The following is a 13170-nucleotide window of genomic DNA, read 5'->3' as shown; positions in this document are numbered from 1 at the left end:
AAGACGTTTGGGGGGAAGGAAAGGCTATTAGTTAAACACAAGTAGTCAGAAAGTAATAGCGAAAACTGCCAAAAAATACATTGGTTTCACTAATAACTGCAGCTCAAAATGTAAAGGGGAGAATTTAAACATGCTCATATTTTATTTCCAGGCACGAATAGCTACAAGCTACCCCGAGCGGCGCGGACGCGCTCGCTACGGGAAGATCCATCACGGCTCTCAGACAGGAACATCTGAAGCACGCGTTAAATTAGGCAAGATGAAAAAAGGCACATTATTCTGAAACGCCAGAGACACTCGGCTCCCGTTCCCTTCGGCGTTCTGCTGCTTGTTGCAGATGGGGCTGCAGCCGAAATCCACTGTGTTGCGGAGGAGAAAGGGGCGTGCGCAGCACGGCACAGCTCTGCTCGTCCTCGCTGCTTCGAGTGCAGGGTCAGGACTCTCTGAGGAGCTACCCGTGGGGCTGGCCCTTGTGAGCCCGCAGGAGTTTTGCTGGCTTTGCTGCATGGGTTTGCATCTTGCCAGGGAGGAGGTAAATGGGTATTTGTTATCTAATAGTTGCACGTGCCCGTAACTGCAGTCAGTTATGACTTCAGTATCTAAAGAGGGGCTGTAAGAAAGAAGGGGACAGATCCTTTAGTGGGGTCTGTGGTGATAGGACAAGGGGAAATGGTTTCAAACTGAGAGGGGAGAGTTAGACTGGAAATAAAGAAGAAGTTTCTTACACTAAGGGCAGTGAAGCACTGCACAGGCTGCACAGAGAGGTGGTGGTGCCCGATTCCTGCAGACACTGGAGGTCAGGGGATGGGCTCTGAGCACTGATGGAGCTGTGGGTGTCCCTGTGCATCGCGTGGGGTGGGACCAGAGGACACTTAAAAGGTTCCTTCCAACTGAAACCATTCTGTGATTCTATTCCATGGTTCCATAAGCCATTTCGATTCTTCAAAAGAACACAGAGCTGGGGAAGGCGCCCACCTTCCACTAGCAAGCACAACCCTGTCTGCCTTCTAGCAAGCAACTAGAGCTTTCCTGAAACCATCACTTGCCTGCAGATACTCAATGAAGTGACCCCCGATTGCCCTCAAACACTGAATTTTGTTTCCTCTCAGGCTGGTGCATCCCATGAGGAGCTGCACTGATGCCCCAGGCGTGCTCCTCCTGGCAGCAGAGCCAGGACCTGTAGCCTGATGGGCAATGGGCAGCCCTGGAGGGAGCTGAGGCTGCCTGGGAACTGTTCTGTACAGCTATAGAACGAATGAGGTGGGAAGGAACCTCTAGGCCCATCTGGTCCAACCCCTGCTCAAGCAGGGACATCCGGAGCACCTTCCCCAGGAGCACATCCAGGCAGCATCTGAAGGGTGACAGAGCACAGGAATAGGCTGCCCAGAGAGCTGGGGGAGTCTCCTTCTCCAGCAATATTCAAGACCCGTCCGGACGCCCACCTGTGCAACCTGCTGTAGGGAGCCTGCTTCAGCGGGGGGTTGGACTCAATGATCCCCAGAGTTCCCTTCCAACCTCTGTGAAGGACAGACACTCCACAACTTGGCTGGGCACCCTGTGCCAATGCTCTGTCACCTACAGGTCCAGACAGAATAGAAGTATAAGTTTGTTACAGGAAAGATGGCCAACACTGCCCACATCCGATCCTGCTCCTATCAGCTGCACAAGTACGCACTTAAACACCACAAGTGAGAGACACGGAGCACAGGCCTTCCCCACGCAGGTTCAGCTCCGTGCCCTTATTTTTGTTTCCACTTGGAATCACCCTCCCATCTCAGTCACTGCATCACAGCAGCACTGCAGCACGTAATTTATGGCTCGCCAAACACTTTGACGCGCTCTTAATAAAACATCACGCGGTGGTTTTTCATTTTTCAGAAGCGCAGAGACTCTTATGGCGGAAACTACGACCAGCCTTCTTTTCAAGACCAAAATATATTCCAAAACATTTGTGCTGTGTATCGAGGAGTGTGTCTGCGTATCAAACAGCGTGCCTGTGCCCGATGCTCAGCAAAGCCACCGCAGCGCGCCGCATCCCGGAGCAGTGACCCGCTGGTGTGGCACAGGGGTCACCTGCACCCGCGTGGCAGCGAGGGCAAAGCAGCTTCCCCCAGGCTCACGGCCTCCCATCCTGCTGGAGCTCTGCTGCCGTTAGCTGAGCTGGGGCTGCTGCTCGTCATCCAGCAGCGCTGAGCATATGCTCCGCATTGGTGAGCATAAGGGAACGCTGAACGAATTGCTGCACGAGGAGCGGGAGCGCTGCCGGCAGCCTGCAGCCAGCAGCACGCAGCTCCTGACCTCTCCTTTCCTCCTTGCCTTCCATTGCAGGAGGGCTGCCCTGTCCCAGGAGCAGAGGCTGTGCTGGTGACCCTGGGCAGGAGGGGCTGGGCGGGGGCTGAGGCAGCAACCTGCAGCTTGTGGGGAGCTGAAACCAGCGCAGGAAAAATGCAGGCTGGAAGAGCAAAGAGGGGGTGCCCTCCTTGGTTTCCAGGCTGTGCCTTGTGTCAGTGCAGGCTGACAGCTCCCACGGGTGGGGAACAGAGGCAGAGATTGGGGGGAGCACAGCAGTAGCTGCCACAGCCTCATGATGGCACCTGCAGGACCTCCAGCCCTCAGCCACGCACGCAGCTCCAGGAACCTCAACAGTGCACTCGTCCTGTAGCCACAGAGCGTTTTGCATGCCCGCACCAAGATCCCTGTTGTCAGCAGCACGTCACCATGAAGCCAAGCATCCCCAGTGCAGGATCTTGCAGCACCCACAGCTCACGGCTCGGCGGCTGCGCCCGCACTCATCCTGCACAATGGGCCACGGTGACATCGGGGCTGCAGCACACGCCGGATTTTCCATTCTGTCTGTGATCATAAATAGGAGAGGGAAGAAGTAATTCCCACCCTCACCACCTACCTCATCTGAAATATTGCGCAAAGAAAACAAACCTCCTGCCTCACCCTGCCCCCAGCGCACACTGATTGCTTTCTCGCTTCCATCCAGAGAAGTTCAAAGGTAGCTAATGAAAGCACCACTGCACTTTGCTAGCAATCATCTCATGGGAGACATTGCTGGAGCTGGATAAATTGGCAGAAGTTGGCTGCCTTTCTGTCCCAGCTTCACATGCCAATTACTACAAACTACTGTACAACCCTGCTCTGCAAAACAAACCTGGTCGTTATTTTCCTACAAATCTGCAGAGCTTTGCCTAGCACTGGAATGAGCTAAATTGTCTGAGGGAACACGGAGAGATCATCCCCATCCCCTTGAATATCCCGTGAAGGCAAGACTGAGGGAAATTGCCCCAGACGTTTGCTCCTCCAAAATAAGGGCTAAATTCTTGTTTTCTAATTTAAATACCCATCTATTTTACCTTAGAACCATAGAAGCAGAGAGGTGATCTCTGCATCGATTTAGCTGCAGGCCACAGAGAGCCACCTCCTGGCTGCCCATACAACCCAAGCACTAACAACTTGCTTGTTCTATTGTTCATGCTTGCCTCAAGACCATGTGCTATTATGGAGCACGTATTTAATAAAATGAGCCACCCTCCAGAGACATTTAGCCATTGCAGTTTCAGAAGGAAAAAAACAAAGGATTTTTCCAAAATCTGCTCCAGCAGAGTAATATTATACCATTCTCACCATCTAAAACCATCTAAACCCTGCCCTTCCCCCTAACCTGCATCTTCCCAACCAGACTGCTGGGTGCAGCACTGAAGCCCAATGCACGTGCACTCCATCCATCCACACCAGCACGAGGGCTCGGCCCAGGTTCTCTCCCGACTCAAGCGATTCCATGGTTCCATGATTCTACGTTTTCAAATGAGCTCTGTCCAAAGCATTCAGATGCTCGTTGCTGTTTTTACCTACAAGCACAGCCCTGCTGGTACATCCTGTGGCTCCCTGCTGTTGCCTGGGCTGTGGTGTGCTCACCAGTCTGGACTCACTGCACATGTGTGCTCACACCCAGCGGGACATCCCCATCCGAAGGTTACACCGGGCAGGGGACAGGCACGGGACAGCAGCAGCACGGGGGCAGTGCTGCCATCAGGGCAGCAGGGACAGCAGGAGCACCCTCACCGTGGCCCCAAAACCTTCCTCAGTCAGCTTTGTGAGCCACAACAGACCAATGAAAATGGAAGCGTGTAATAAAGGCAGACGGGATGAATTCCGGTGAAGATGGAGCTCAGCATTTCTGCTACATGGCTTCAGAAGTTAGAGAGGGCCAGAAGCTTTTCCCAGCATCACCCACGTGAGCGTTTCAAAGCTCATTGAACAGCCATATGATCCGCAGAGAAAAAAAATAAAAGAGTGAAACCCGCTTCTTGCTCCTCCCCTGGTAAAAGCAGATTTCAGCCAACAAAAAGCAAGCATCTCATCCTTCCTGGCTCCCCATCTCAAGGCAGCCCATAGCTCAGCCCCGGCTGCCCCATGGCCCGTGCAGAGTGAATCATGGAATCACAGAGTCATAGAATCACCAAGGTTGGAAAAGAGCTCCAGCAGTGCCAGGAGGCCAGGCACTGCAGCCCTGCCAGCAGCAAACTGCTCCCTGAGTCCTGCTTTCACAACACAAAGAATAACATCGATACCCATGTTAACCTTTACAAGACTTCCTTGATAAAACCCTTGACCTGCTTTGACAAGAAATTACTGTTAGTATGCATTTTCCTAACTCTACCTGAAACCACATAGGAAATTGGCCAAAAATTCTGAAATCTCTTTAGACAAATGCTTTCCTAAAGACTTAGCAGAGTCATTGTACATGTGTGATAAGGACACAATGGTGAGATGATAACACTTAAGTGATCTTCATAAATATATATTCCAGTGGCCACAGTGAAAACAAGCAGAGGATGTTCCCTTCCCGGAGGAAACCATCTGGAAGAAACTGTCCGGGGATCCCAATTCTGGAAATAATGAGCTTAGAGAGCCTCAGCTGCAGAGCAGCCTGGCCAGGAGCTCACCTCCCCTCCCGTTATGGTCACATCAGCTTTAACAGTGCAAAGCAGCTGTGACAAGTCCATACCCAACTTCACCTTTGAATGCTCCCAGGGGAGCAGCCCCCAGTCCAAAGGAAGTGCCCACAGTTTGCCCAGAGAGGCAGGGGTGCCCCATCCCTGCAGACACCCCAGGTCAGGGGATGGGCTCTGAGCGCCTGGTGGAGCTGTGGGTGTCCCTGTGCACTGCAGAGGGTTTGGACCCAATGGCCTTTAGTGGCCCTTTCCCATTCAAAGCATTCTATGATTCTATTCTGTGATCTTGTATTTGTGTGTCTTTCTAGCTACTGTCATCTCATGCTACAAGCTCCTAATGTTTTGTCTCTTACAGAACTTCAAAACGTCGCATGGAGTTGCATTTTAAAGCAGTGTTCAGGTTACCAGTGCTAACTGTACTTTCATGCTCACTTCTCCGCGAATCCCTCGCTTCAAAAAGCAATAGCTCAGTGCTGCTGTAAATTTCTTTTAAAATCCATAAAAACATAAAACCTCAGGTTCCAGGAAGGAGACCAAAAAGCACTGTGTAGCCCTTCAGAAATAAAGTCAGAGCTAGCTCTGCCACATCCAAATGTCTGGAATGAAGTCCAAAGGCTGCCAGTGTGCAGGAAAATGGTTTGATGGCACGGGTTTAAAACAGCACTAGCAACTCCTGGGTCTTTCTCATTTCTTTCTGGAATCTGAGACTTTAGGATTTGTATTTTAAAGGTTGGTGCTACAAGCCAAGGGATTACTCTGCGTTTAGAACAACCTTTTAGAAAAGTTGTTGCAGGGTGAAATGCTCACGTCATCCCGAGATTCGGGAGCCAGACCTTTGGGAAAATACTTCATGCTGCAAGCCTGTAGATAAAGATGTGCTGGGGAAAGCAGAGCAAGTGGTAGGAAACCCGACGTTATCTCCCAGCCGGTGTGACAGGGAAGGGCACTGCGGGGGGGAACTGCACAGAGGGAAGGGGGCATTTACCATTGCCTGCTCCATGCCCCGTGCAAATCTAGCTCACTGTTGTCATTCTGCTTTGATTTGGAGGGGGAATGCAGCCAGCAGGTCTTTGCTGCGGGTTGCATTACCCATTTCTGGCTGTGCTAAGTTTCTCTTCCCTCTATGTGTCCTGCATGACAATCTAGGGAAGAAAGCATCGCTGTCCCCTTTTATAGGTGGAAAAATGAGAAAGGAGAGGTTTAAGGACAAGGTTTCACAAGTAGGGCCGCTTCAGGAGGCAAGGAGCCCGTAGCTCCAATGCTGGATGTCAGTGGAGCCTTTTCTCCAGCCACAAACCACAGGGGCTCAGTGTGCTGAGTGCAAGCCCAGCTGCACTGCAGAGCAAAAAGACGTGTGGCCATGTCGTGGAATCATGCAATCATAGAATCGTACAATGGCTTATGTTGGAAAGGACCCCAAAGATCATCTAGTTCCAATCCTGGACACAGTACTGCATGTGGGGCCTCATGGTGTCAGAGCAGAGAGTGACAATCCCCTCCCTGCCCACTGCCACCCCTCTGCTGATGCAGCCAAGGACACCATTGGCCTTCCAGGCTGCAAGTGCACACTGCTGGCTTATGTTTAGTTTTTCATCTACCAAAACCCCTATGTCTTTCTCCACAGGGCTGCTCTCAAGGAGTTCTTCTCCCAGTCTGTACACGTACCTGGGATTGTGCCAACCCAAGTGCAGAACATTGCACTTGGCATTGCTGAACCTCATTCAATTCACATGGGCCTACTTCTAAAGCCTGTCCAGGTCTCTCTGGATGGCACCTCTTCCTTCTGTCATATCAACTGCACCGCCCAGCTTGGTGTCATCAGCACACTTGCTGAGGGTGCACTCAATCCAATCATCTACGTCATTGATAAAGATGTTGAAGAACACCAAGATGGACCCCTAGGGGACACTACTTGTCACCAGCCTCCACCTGGAGATAGAGCCATTGACCACAACCTTATGGCTGCGACCTTCCAACCAATTCCTAATCCACCAAACAGTCCACCCTTCATATCTATATCTCTTCAATTCAGATACAAGAATGTGGTGTGGAACCATGTCAAAGTCCTTGCAGAAGTCCAGGTAGATGACATCTGTTGCCCTTCCATTGTCCACTGATGCTGTCACTCCACCAGAGAAGGCCACCAGATGGCTCAGGCACACCCTGCCCTTGGCAAAGCCGTGCTGGCTGTCTCAGATCACCTCCTCATTCCTCGCTGCCTTAACATGTCTTCCAGGAGGACCTGCTACATGATCTCCCCAGGTGTCCTGGGGCATGAGGTGTGATGCAAGCCTTTGGCTTGCAGGCAGAGGTAGTAAAGAAAAATTTAGTGAGGACGCAAGACTGGTTTTCTGTTTGCTTCTTCTCTTGTATGCGTCTTTTATTCCTTTTGGCACCTTTAAGCTCAGTATTTCCTTTGCTGTTACTTTGTTTCCACCACTCTTTCTCTCTTTTCCACCTCCCGCATGATGGCTTCAGTGTTTACAAACAGGCACAGCAATAAGTGTGGCTTGAAAACTCAGAAGTGTTTCAAAGCCCGAAAGTACAAGTTTCCTCGCTTCCTAAGGCATAGCAAGAAAATCTGTTAAGCAGGATAAAATATGATGGCAGAGCTAACTGGGATTTCCTGGTCCCCTTCACTCCTAAGAAGCACTTGTCTCTTGGCTTTTATTCCTGGGTGGTCTGCCTGTTTCTGCCTTGATCCAGATACCTTCATTGAGACAAACAACAGTGAAAGTCTGCTGAGCCTGACTGGCCGTTCCTCTGGGTAAATCCATGCTCTGTGCATCCCTTGGGCCACCAGAGGCAACCTGGAGCTCTGAGGTCCTCCCCACATTTCCACCCTCGCTCCCGCTGCCCCACGGCTGACACGCCATCATTTGCAGCAGTTCTGCCTCTGCTGCAGCACGCATCTGAGGGATGCGAGCCATCCACCTCCCACCCACATCATGGCTGCACTGGGGCTGCTGACTTCCAGGTAAAGTCTGAGCTGTTTCGTGAATTGTCTGAATCACAGCGTTGCCCATTTGTTCATCGGAGATGACCATGATTTTCCCCATTTTTCCTGCCTCCGTCCCTCCTTTGAGAGACATGAGGTTGCATGTCATCTCAGCACCCTCCAGTGCTATGGAGCACTGGAACGCTGCTTTTCCTGCCGTCTCCTGATTCATCTTCATACAAGTATCGCTTGTTTGCTCACGATGGCTCCTCATCATTTCACTTGGTAAACTGCTCTTCAGATTGTCTGTGATGGCTGAGAAAACATTGCTTTTCTGCTCAGCTGTATCAGTGAAGCTTATACAAAACATGTGCTTCTGTTCGTTTCTCCCCAGCACAAATTCTAACCCCTGAAGATTGCCAGAATCCATCTTAAGCTCCATGACCACATTGCCGCTGGGAACCAGGGCAGATTGCTCAGGATTCAGTTGTACCAGCTTCTGGGAGTCTGGATTCTCTGCATCAAAGCTGATGAGAGTTTCCGTACTGGGAGATCTCAGGGCTTCTGGCAGAGTGTTCCCTCTCCACGCAGTGCTGGTCTGCTGGCTCCTGTTGGTTACCTTTCTCCTCACCTGCTGGCTCACCCAGGTCGCTCCGTCCTCAGCCTGGTAGGCCAAGGCCTGCGCTTGCTCTTGCCGTTCCACAGAGTCAACGCTGAGCGGCGATGGCCCCCGCGTGGTCAGGGAAGCTTGGTCCTCCAAACCCTCCAGGCATGAAGGATGCTCCAGAGATGTCCAGCTGCTCACCCTGGAGGTCCCCTGAGCTCTGGGGCTCAGCTCCTGCCCCAGGGAGCACTGGCTGCCGCTCGGGGATGCTGCCTGCAGGCCAGCTCTGCTGGCCTCCTCCAGCCCCGGGGCCTCCAGCTGCTCGGCCACGGCTGCAGAGATGCTGGTGTCACTGCCGGTGCGCTGGGCCCTGTCCTCCGTGTGGCCGTGTGACTCTTCACCTCCCTTATCTGACATTCCCTCTTGCTCCCCGGTTCCTTGCATTGCAGAAGCTGAAGGTGACGGTGTGGGGAAGCTCCAGGGTTGAGGGACCCTCAGGGGTGGGGCAGCCCCATGGCAGGAGGCTGGCGAGGGCTGGTGGTAGTGTGGGACAGGACAGTCCTGCTGGGTGCCACCCCCCCCCCCCGTCACTGTGAGGTCACCGAGCTGCCTGCAGTGCCCCTGGGCAGCGCTGGGTGTGGCTGGGGACGCGTGTTTCTTTGGCTGTGTTTAATCACATTGATGTGAATTTTGAAAAGCATCAGCTCATCGCTCGGCTGCTGTGCTTGGCTCGGCTTGGTCCAGAGGAAAGTCTGCCTTATAGGGTCCTGGTGGAGGTGGCTTCTTCCCAGCAGTGACAATACGGCTCCTTTGCAGCCCTGCACTCTTACACACGTCACCTAAAAAGACAGAAGAACCTGGTGGCTGCCCACAGAATCGTGGGTGCACTGAGCGTCTCGTTTGTGCTCTACGTGCAGCCAAAATTCCCTTTTAATTTGCTCTGTCACGGTTAACCACTGCTGCTCATACAGCATAGAATATCTCTTATGGCAGCAAGACAAGAAATAAAGTAATGTGGATAAAAGAAGCAGATTTCCACCCAATTCCCAGCACAAACAAACCCACACTCCTCGTTCGTGGTACGTAACCAAACTTCCATTGGTTCCAAGGCAGCACATACGCACAGAGGTATAGGAGTCACTGGGTATGAAAAGATTGCTTAGTGAATTAGCAACACAAAACTCTGAGTCACTGGGAAGAAAAATGTCCAAGGAAGCAAAAGAAATCCTTGCTCTAGGATGCAGAAGCAGAGCTCCTCCTGTGCCCCAAGCACTCGGTGCTGGGCCCATCTTCCTCTCTCTGCTTGGGCTCAGCTGCAGCCGTCTTGCTGAGGAGTCAAATGGCACGTGAAGCACAGACTAGTGGCACTCCAAATGTCTAATTCTGAAATAGGGACAGGTGACAAGCAAGTGGCAGTTTATGTCACCACATCTGCGGACCAGCCTGATGCAGCATGAGCATCCCGTTAGTAGTGCTTGTAACCAATACACTTCTTCCGAATCTCACGAGACGCTGTGGATCCTTGAACTTTCTTGCAAATTAGATTAGATTCAGATTCAGATTAGATCAGATTCAGATTAGATTTCTTTCCAATGCTTTAGAACCAAGTTTTAGCTACGTTTGCTTGTGCAGGGCTCATCTGACAAACACCCCACATCACCTCCTTTGGTAAATCACAAAGCACAGCCCTCCTTCCAGCAAACTCCTTTGAGGCCCAAGGCCATTGCAGTACCGATACCAGGCGTCTACAGCTTGAGTGGGAGCGTATGGAAGACAAAATGTTTCCAACAAATGCTTTTGCACTTTCCTTGCAGGATTCTTATACTGAAAGGGAGACTTGAATTTCTGCAGCATATGGAATATAAAGCACACGGCCAATGTTTCTTACTGCTTTCAGAACAGCCGAGGAGAGAGGGAATGTTGTAATTCAGATGAAGCAATGAAACAATCAGGGTAAGGCAAAAGTCTGCATGATGACATATTAAAGACCATACACATATGCAGATGGCAAAGCTAAAGCCAAGGTAAGGCTGCCCTCCCCTCCTGAGCCCAGCTCTGTTGCTTGGGGTGTGCCCAGGACACAGCTTGCTACACCAAGCTATCTTTTCCCTCTGTTCTCTCGTGTATTTCTCCTTTGTTTTGTGTTTTAGTTTTCAGAACCAATCTTTCAGGGACAGAGATCACCTCCTTGTTTGACATTTAGTGGGAATGAGTCTGTGTTTGCAGAGCACTGCATCTCTTCCTCAGCCTGGAAGTTCTGGGAGGGGCTCTCACTGGGGACTGCCATCCTGGGATTGTGTTTGTTCCCTATAGAAAATGAACAGAACCTGGAATCTTTCCATATTCTTCTCTTTTTACTAGCATTATTACTCTAGCTGTCTCAGATTAGAGCTAGATATGTGTGTAAATACATATATATTGTATATGTATATGTATACATACAAATAAATATCAATAATTTTGAGATTTTCTTCTTCAAACGTAAGCCAACAATGTAATTTTTTCTCAACTACTTGTGGCATAACTCCGAAGTGAAAGTTCTCAGAATGGCAACAGTCTCCTGCTTCCAAGTCACACCGAGAAAATCAAATCTGACGTCTGAAGTGGCCCCTTGGGTTTTCTCTTCACTGAGACATCAGAAACACACCTGCAAGGGTTGGACAGGGCCTTCCTGAGGTTGGTTTGGTTCTGTTAGGGAGGGGATTTTTACCCGCTACGCTTTATGAAGAGTCTGAAAACAGTCTTAGGTTCACACAAGAAATATTCACATTATGTTATGTTATAAAGGAATGGGTTTGATCATTTGATGAAAGAAGGCACCGGGGAGAGAAAGGAGGCTGGAAGGAAGAAGGGGATTGGCTTTTTAGCGGGGTCTGTGGTGACAGGACAAGGGGAAACGTTTTCAAATTAAAAGAGGGAAGATTTTGATCAGAGATAAGGAAGAAGCTTTTTACAACAACGGTGGTGAAGCACTGGCACATGTTGCCCAGAGAGGTGGGGATGCCCCATCCCTGCAGACAGCCGAGGTCAGGGGATGGGCTGTGAGCAATGATGGAGCTGGGGGTGCCCTGTGCATGGAGGGGGTGGGAACAGAGGCTCTTGGAGGGCCCCTTCTGGCCCAAACCACTCTGTGCCTCTATGTTTCTACCATTAATCTGATTTCAATTAAATAGCATAAAAACCTGCGAGACAACTTGTAAAACAATCCCTCAGGTCTTTACAATAAGCTGTACAAAGCCGTACGAGCAAAAAAGAGTCCTCGGTGCGATGGGAACTTTGTTTTCTTGGTGTAATGCCACAGTATTAACTCTGCATGAAGAGACAACGAGCCCCAGGCACAGGCTCAGCAGAAACCACCCAGGAGAGCAGACACCCCACGGTGCTCTGCAGGAGGAATAGAAAGGCTCCAATATTTGTATTGAAGTAAAAACACAAGCATATGTCTTCTTATGGCTTGAGACCATCGAGGGCCATGGGTGTTAGGCTCTCCAGTTTGCTCCAGCACATCCAGTGCTAAAAGCACAAAAAACCTCTGAATTTTCAGCAGGAAATTTTACCTTTCTGATGCTCACAGGCAAGCCAGGAGTGTCTGTAACAAAAACATGAAAGCATTTCTGTCTCACTGCTATGGAGTGGACGCATCCCGAGCTGGAAGGCACCCGAGGTGGGTGCACCAATCCATCTCCAGGCCACGTTTCTAACTCATGCCCATTTCTGGAGCTTGGCCAGCAAGATCCACTCAGCGGAGGTGATGCAGCCATCACCTTGGAAGGAGAACAATGTGCAGCCATGTTCTGTGGGCAGCCCAGGGCACTGTGTAACTCTATAGACAGGTTTCTGGGATCTGCTTGCTGGCACAGGAGGCAGCCAGCTGGTGCCATGCTGTGTTCACAGCAACAGTCCCTGGGCCCGGGGCACTGCAGGTGCATGCTCAGGAAGAGCCCTGACGTGTGTTTTGCTTGCTCTGCTTTCAACGTTTTGGTTGCACAATGAAGCCTATGTGCAGAAACCGCCACGTTCCTGCAAGAGTTAAGAGCTGGGCACAGCGCGCTGCCACACGCCCACTCTTTCTGCTCCTATCTATCATCCAGCAGTCTCAGGCTCTGGGACGTGGGGGATGAAAAGTGGAAAAATGATGAAAAACTTAAATCTGAGCGTAAGTTGTTCTTCCCATAAACTGCTGTAATTGGATTTGCGAATCCAATTACGGCTGTAGTGTAGAAGGCCACATCCGAGCTCTGCATTATATTTGTGAAACTGCACCACTTGGGTATGAAAAAAAGTGGGCAGGAATGGGCTGAATGCTTTTACCTTGGAAGAGGCTGAGGAAATGCTTCCTGACCTAATTCTGACCTCACTGAGGTCCTGAGGCGCTGCAATTAAAAATCCCCTACGTGTATTGAGCTGGGCTTGAACCAAGAGCAAGTTCTCTGTTAGAGCAATTGCACATCTCGCGTGGCAAAGGAAGCAGCCCGACGCTCAACATGTACTCGTAATTAGAAAAGGGAATTCAGCCTAGTTAAAACATTTCACTGCTGCAGTAAGTGACGTAAGGCAAATGATCTGGTGAACCGCTGGCCAGGTTGGGGAAGGTAGGAGAAATGAAGCAAGCACAATGGAAGAGATGGTAAAAAACTGGCACTTCCCACCCAGCTATGAGCACG

General features: G+C 50.7%; 1 long non-coding RNA gene across 1 annotated transcript; it reads left to right on the top strand.

Moving 5' to 3' along the window:
* Nucleotides 9139-10855, top strand: LOC110401832. Its single transcript, XR_002440645.1, has 3 exons — nt 9139-9585; nt 10321-10530; nt 10657-10855. It is a non-coding gene; the product is annotated as an uncharacterized LOC110401832 (long non-coding RNA).

The sequence above is a fragment of the Numida meleagris genome, chromosome 6 (assembly GCF_002078875.1).
Source record: "Numida meleagris isolate 19003 breed g44 Domestic line chromosome 6, NumMel1.0, whole genome shotgun sequence".
Classification (NCBI taxonomy): domain Eukaryota; kingdom Metazoa; phylum Chordata; class Aves; order Galliformes; family Numididae; genus Numida; species Numida meleagris.
The sequence above is the reverse complement of the archived record's forward strand: the minus strand, read 5'-3'. Positions and strand labels throughout refer to the sequence as shown.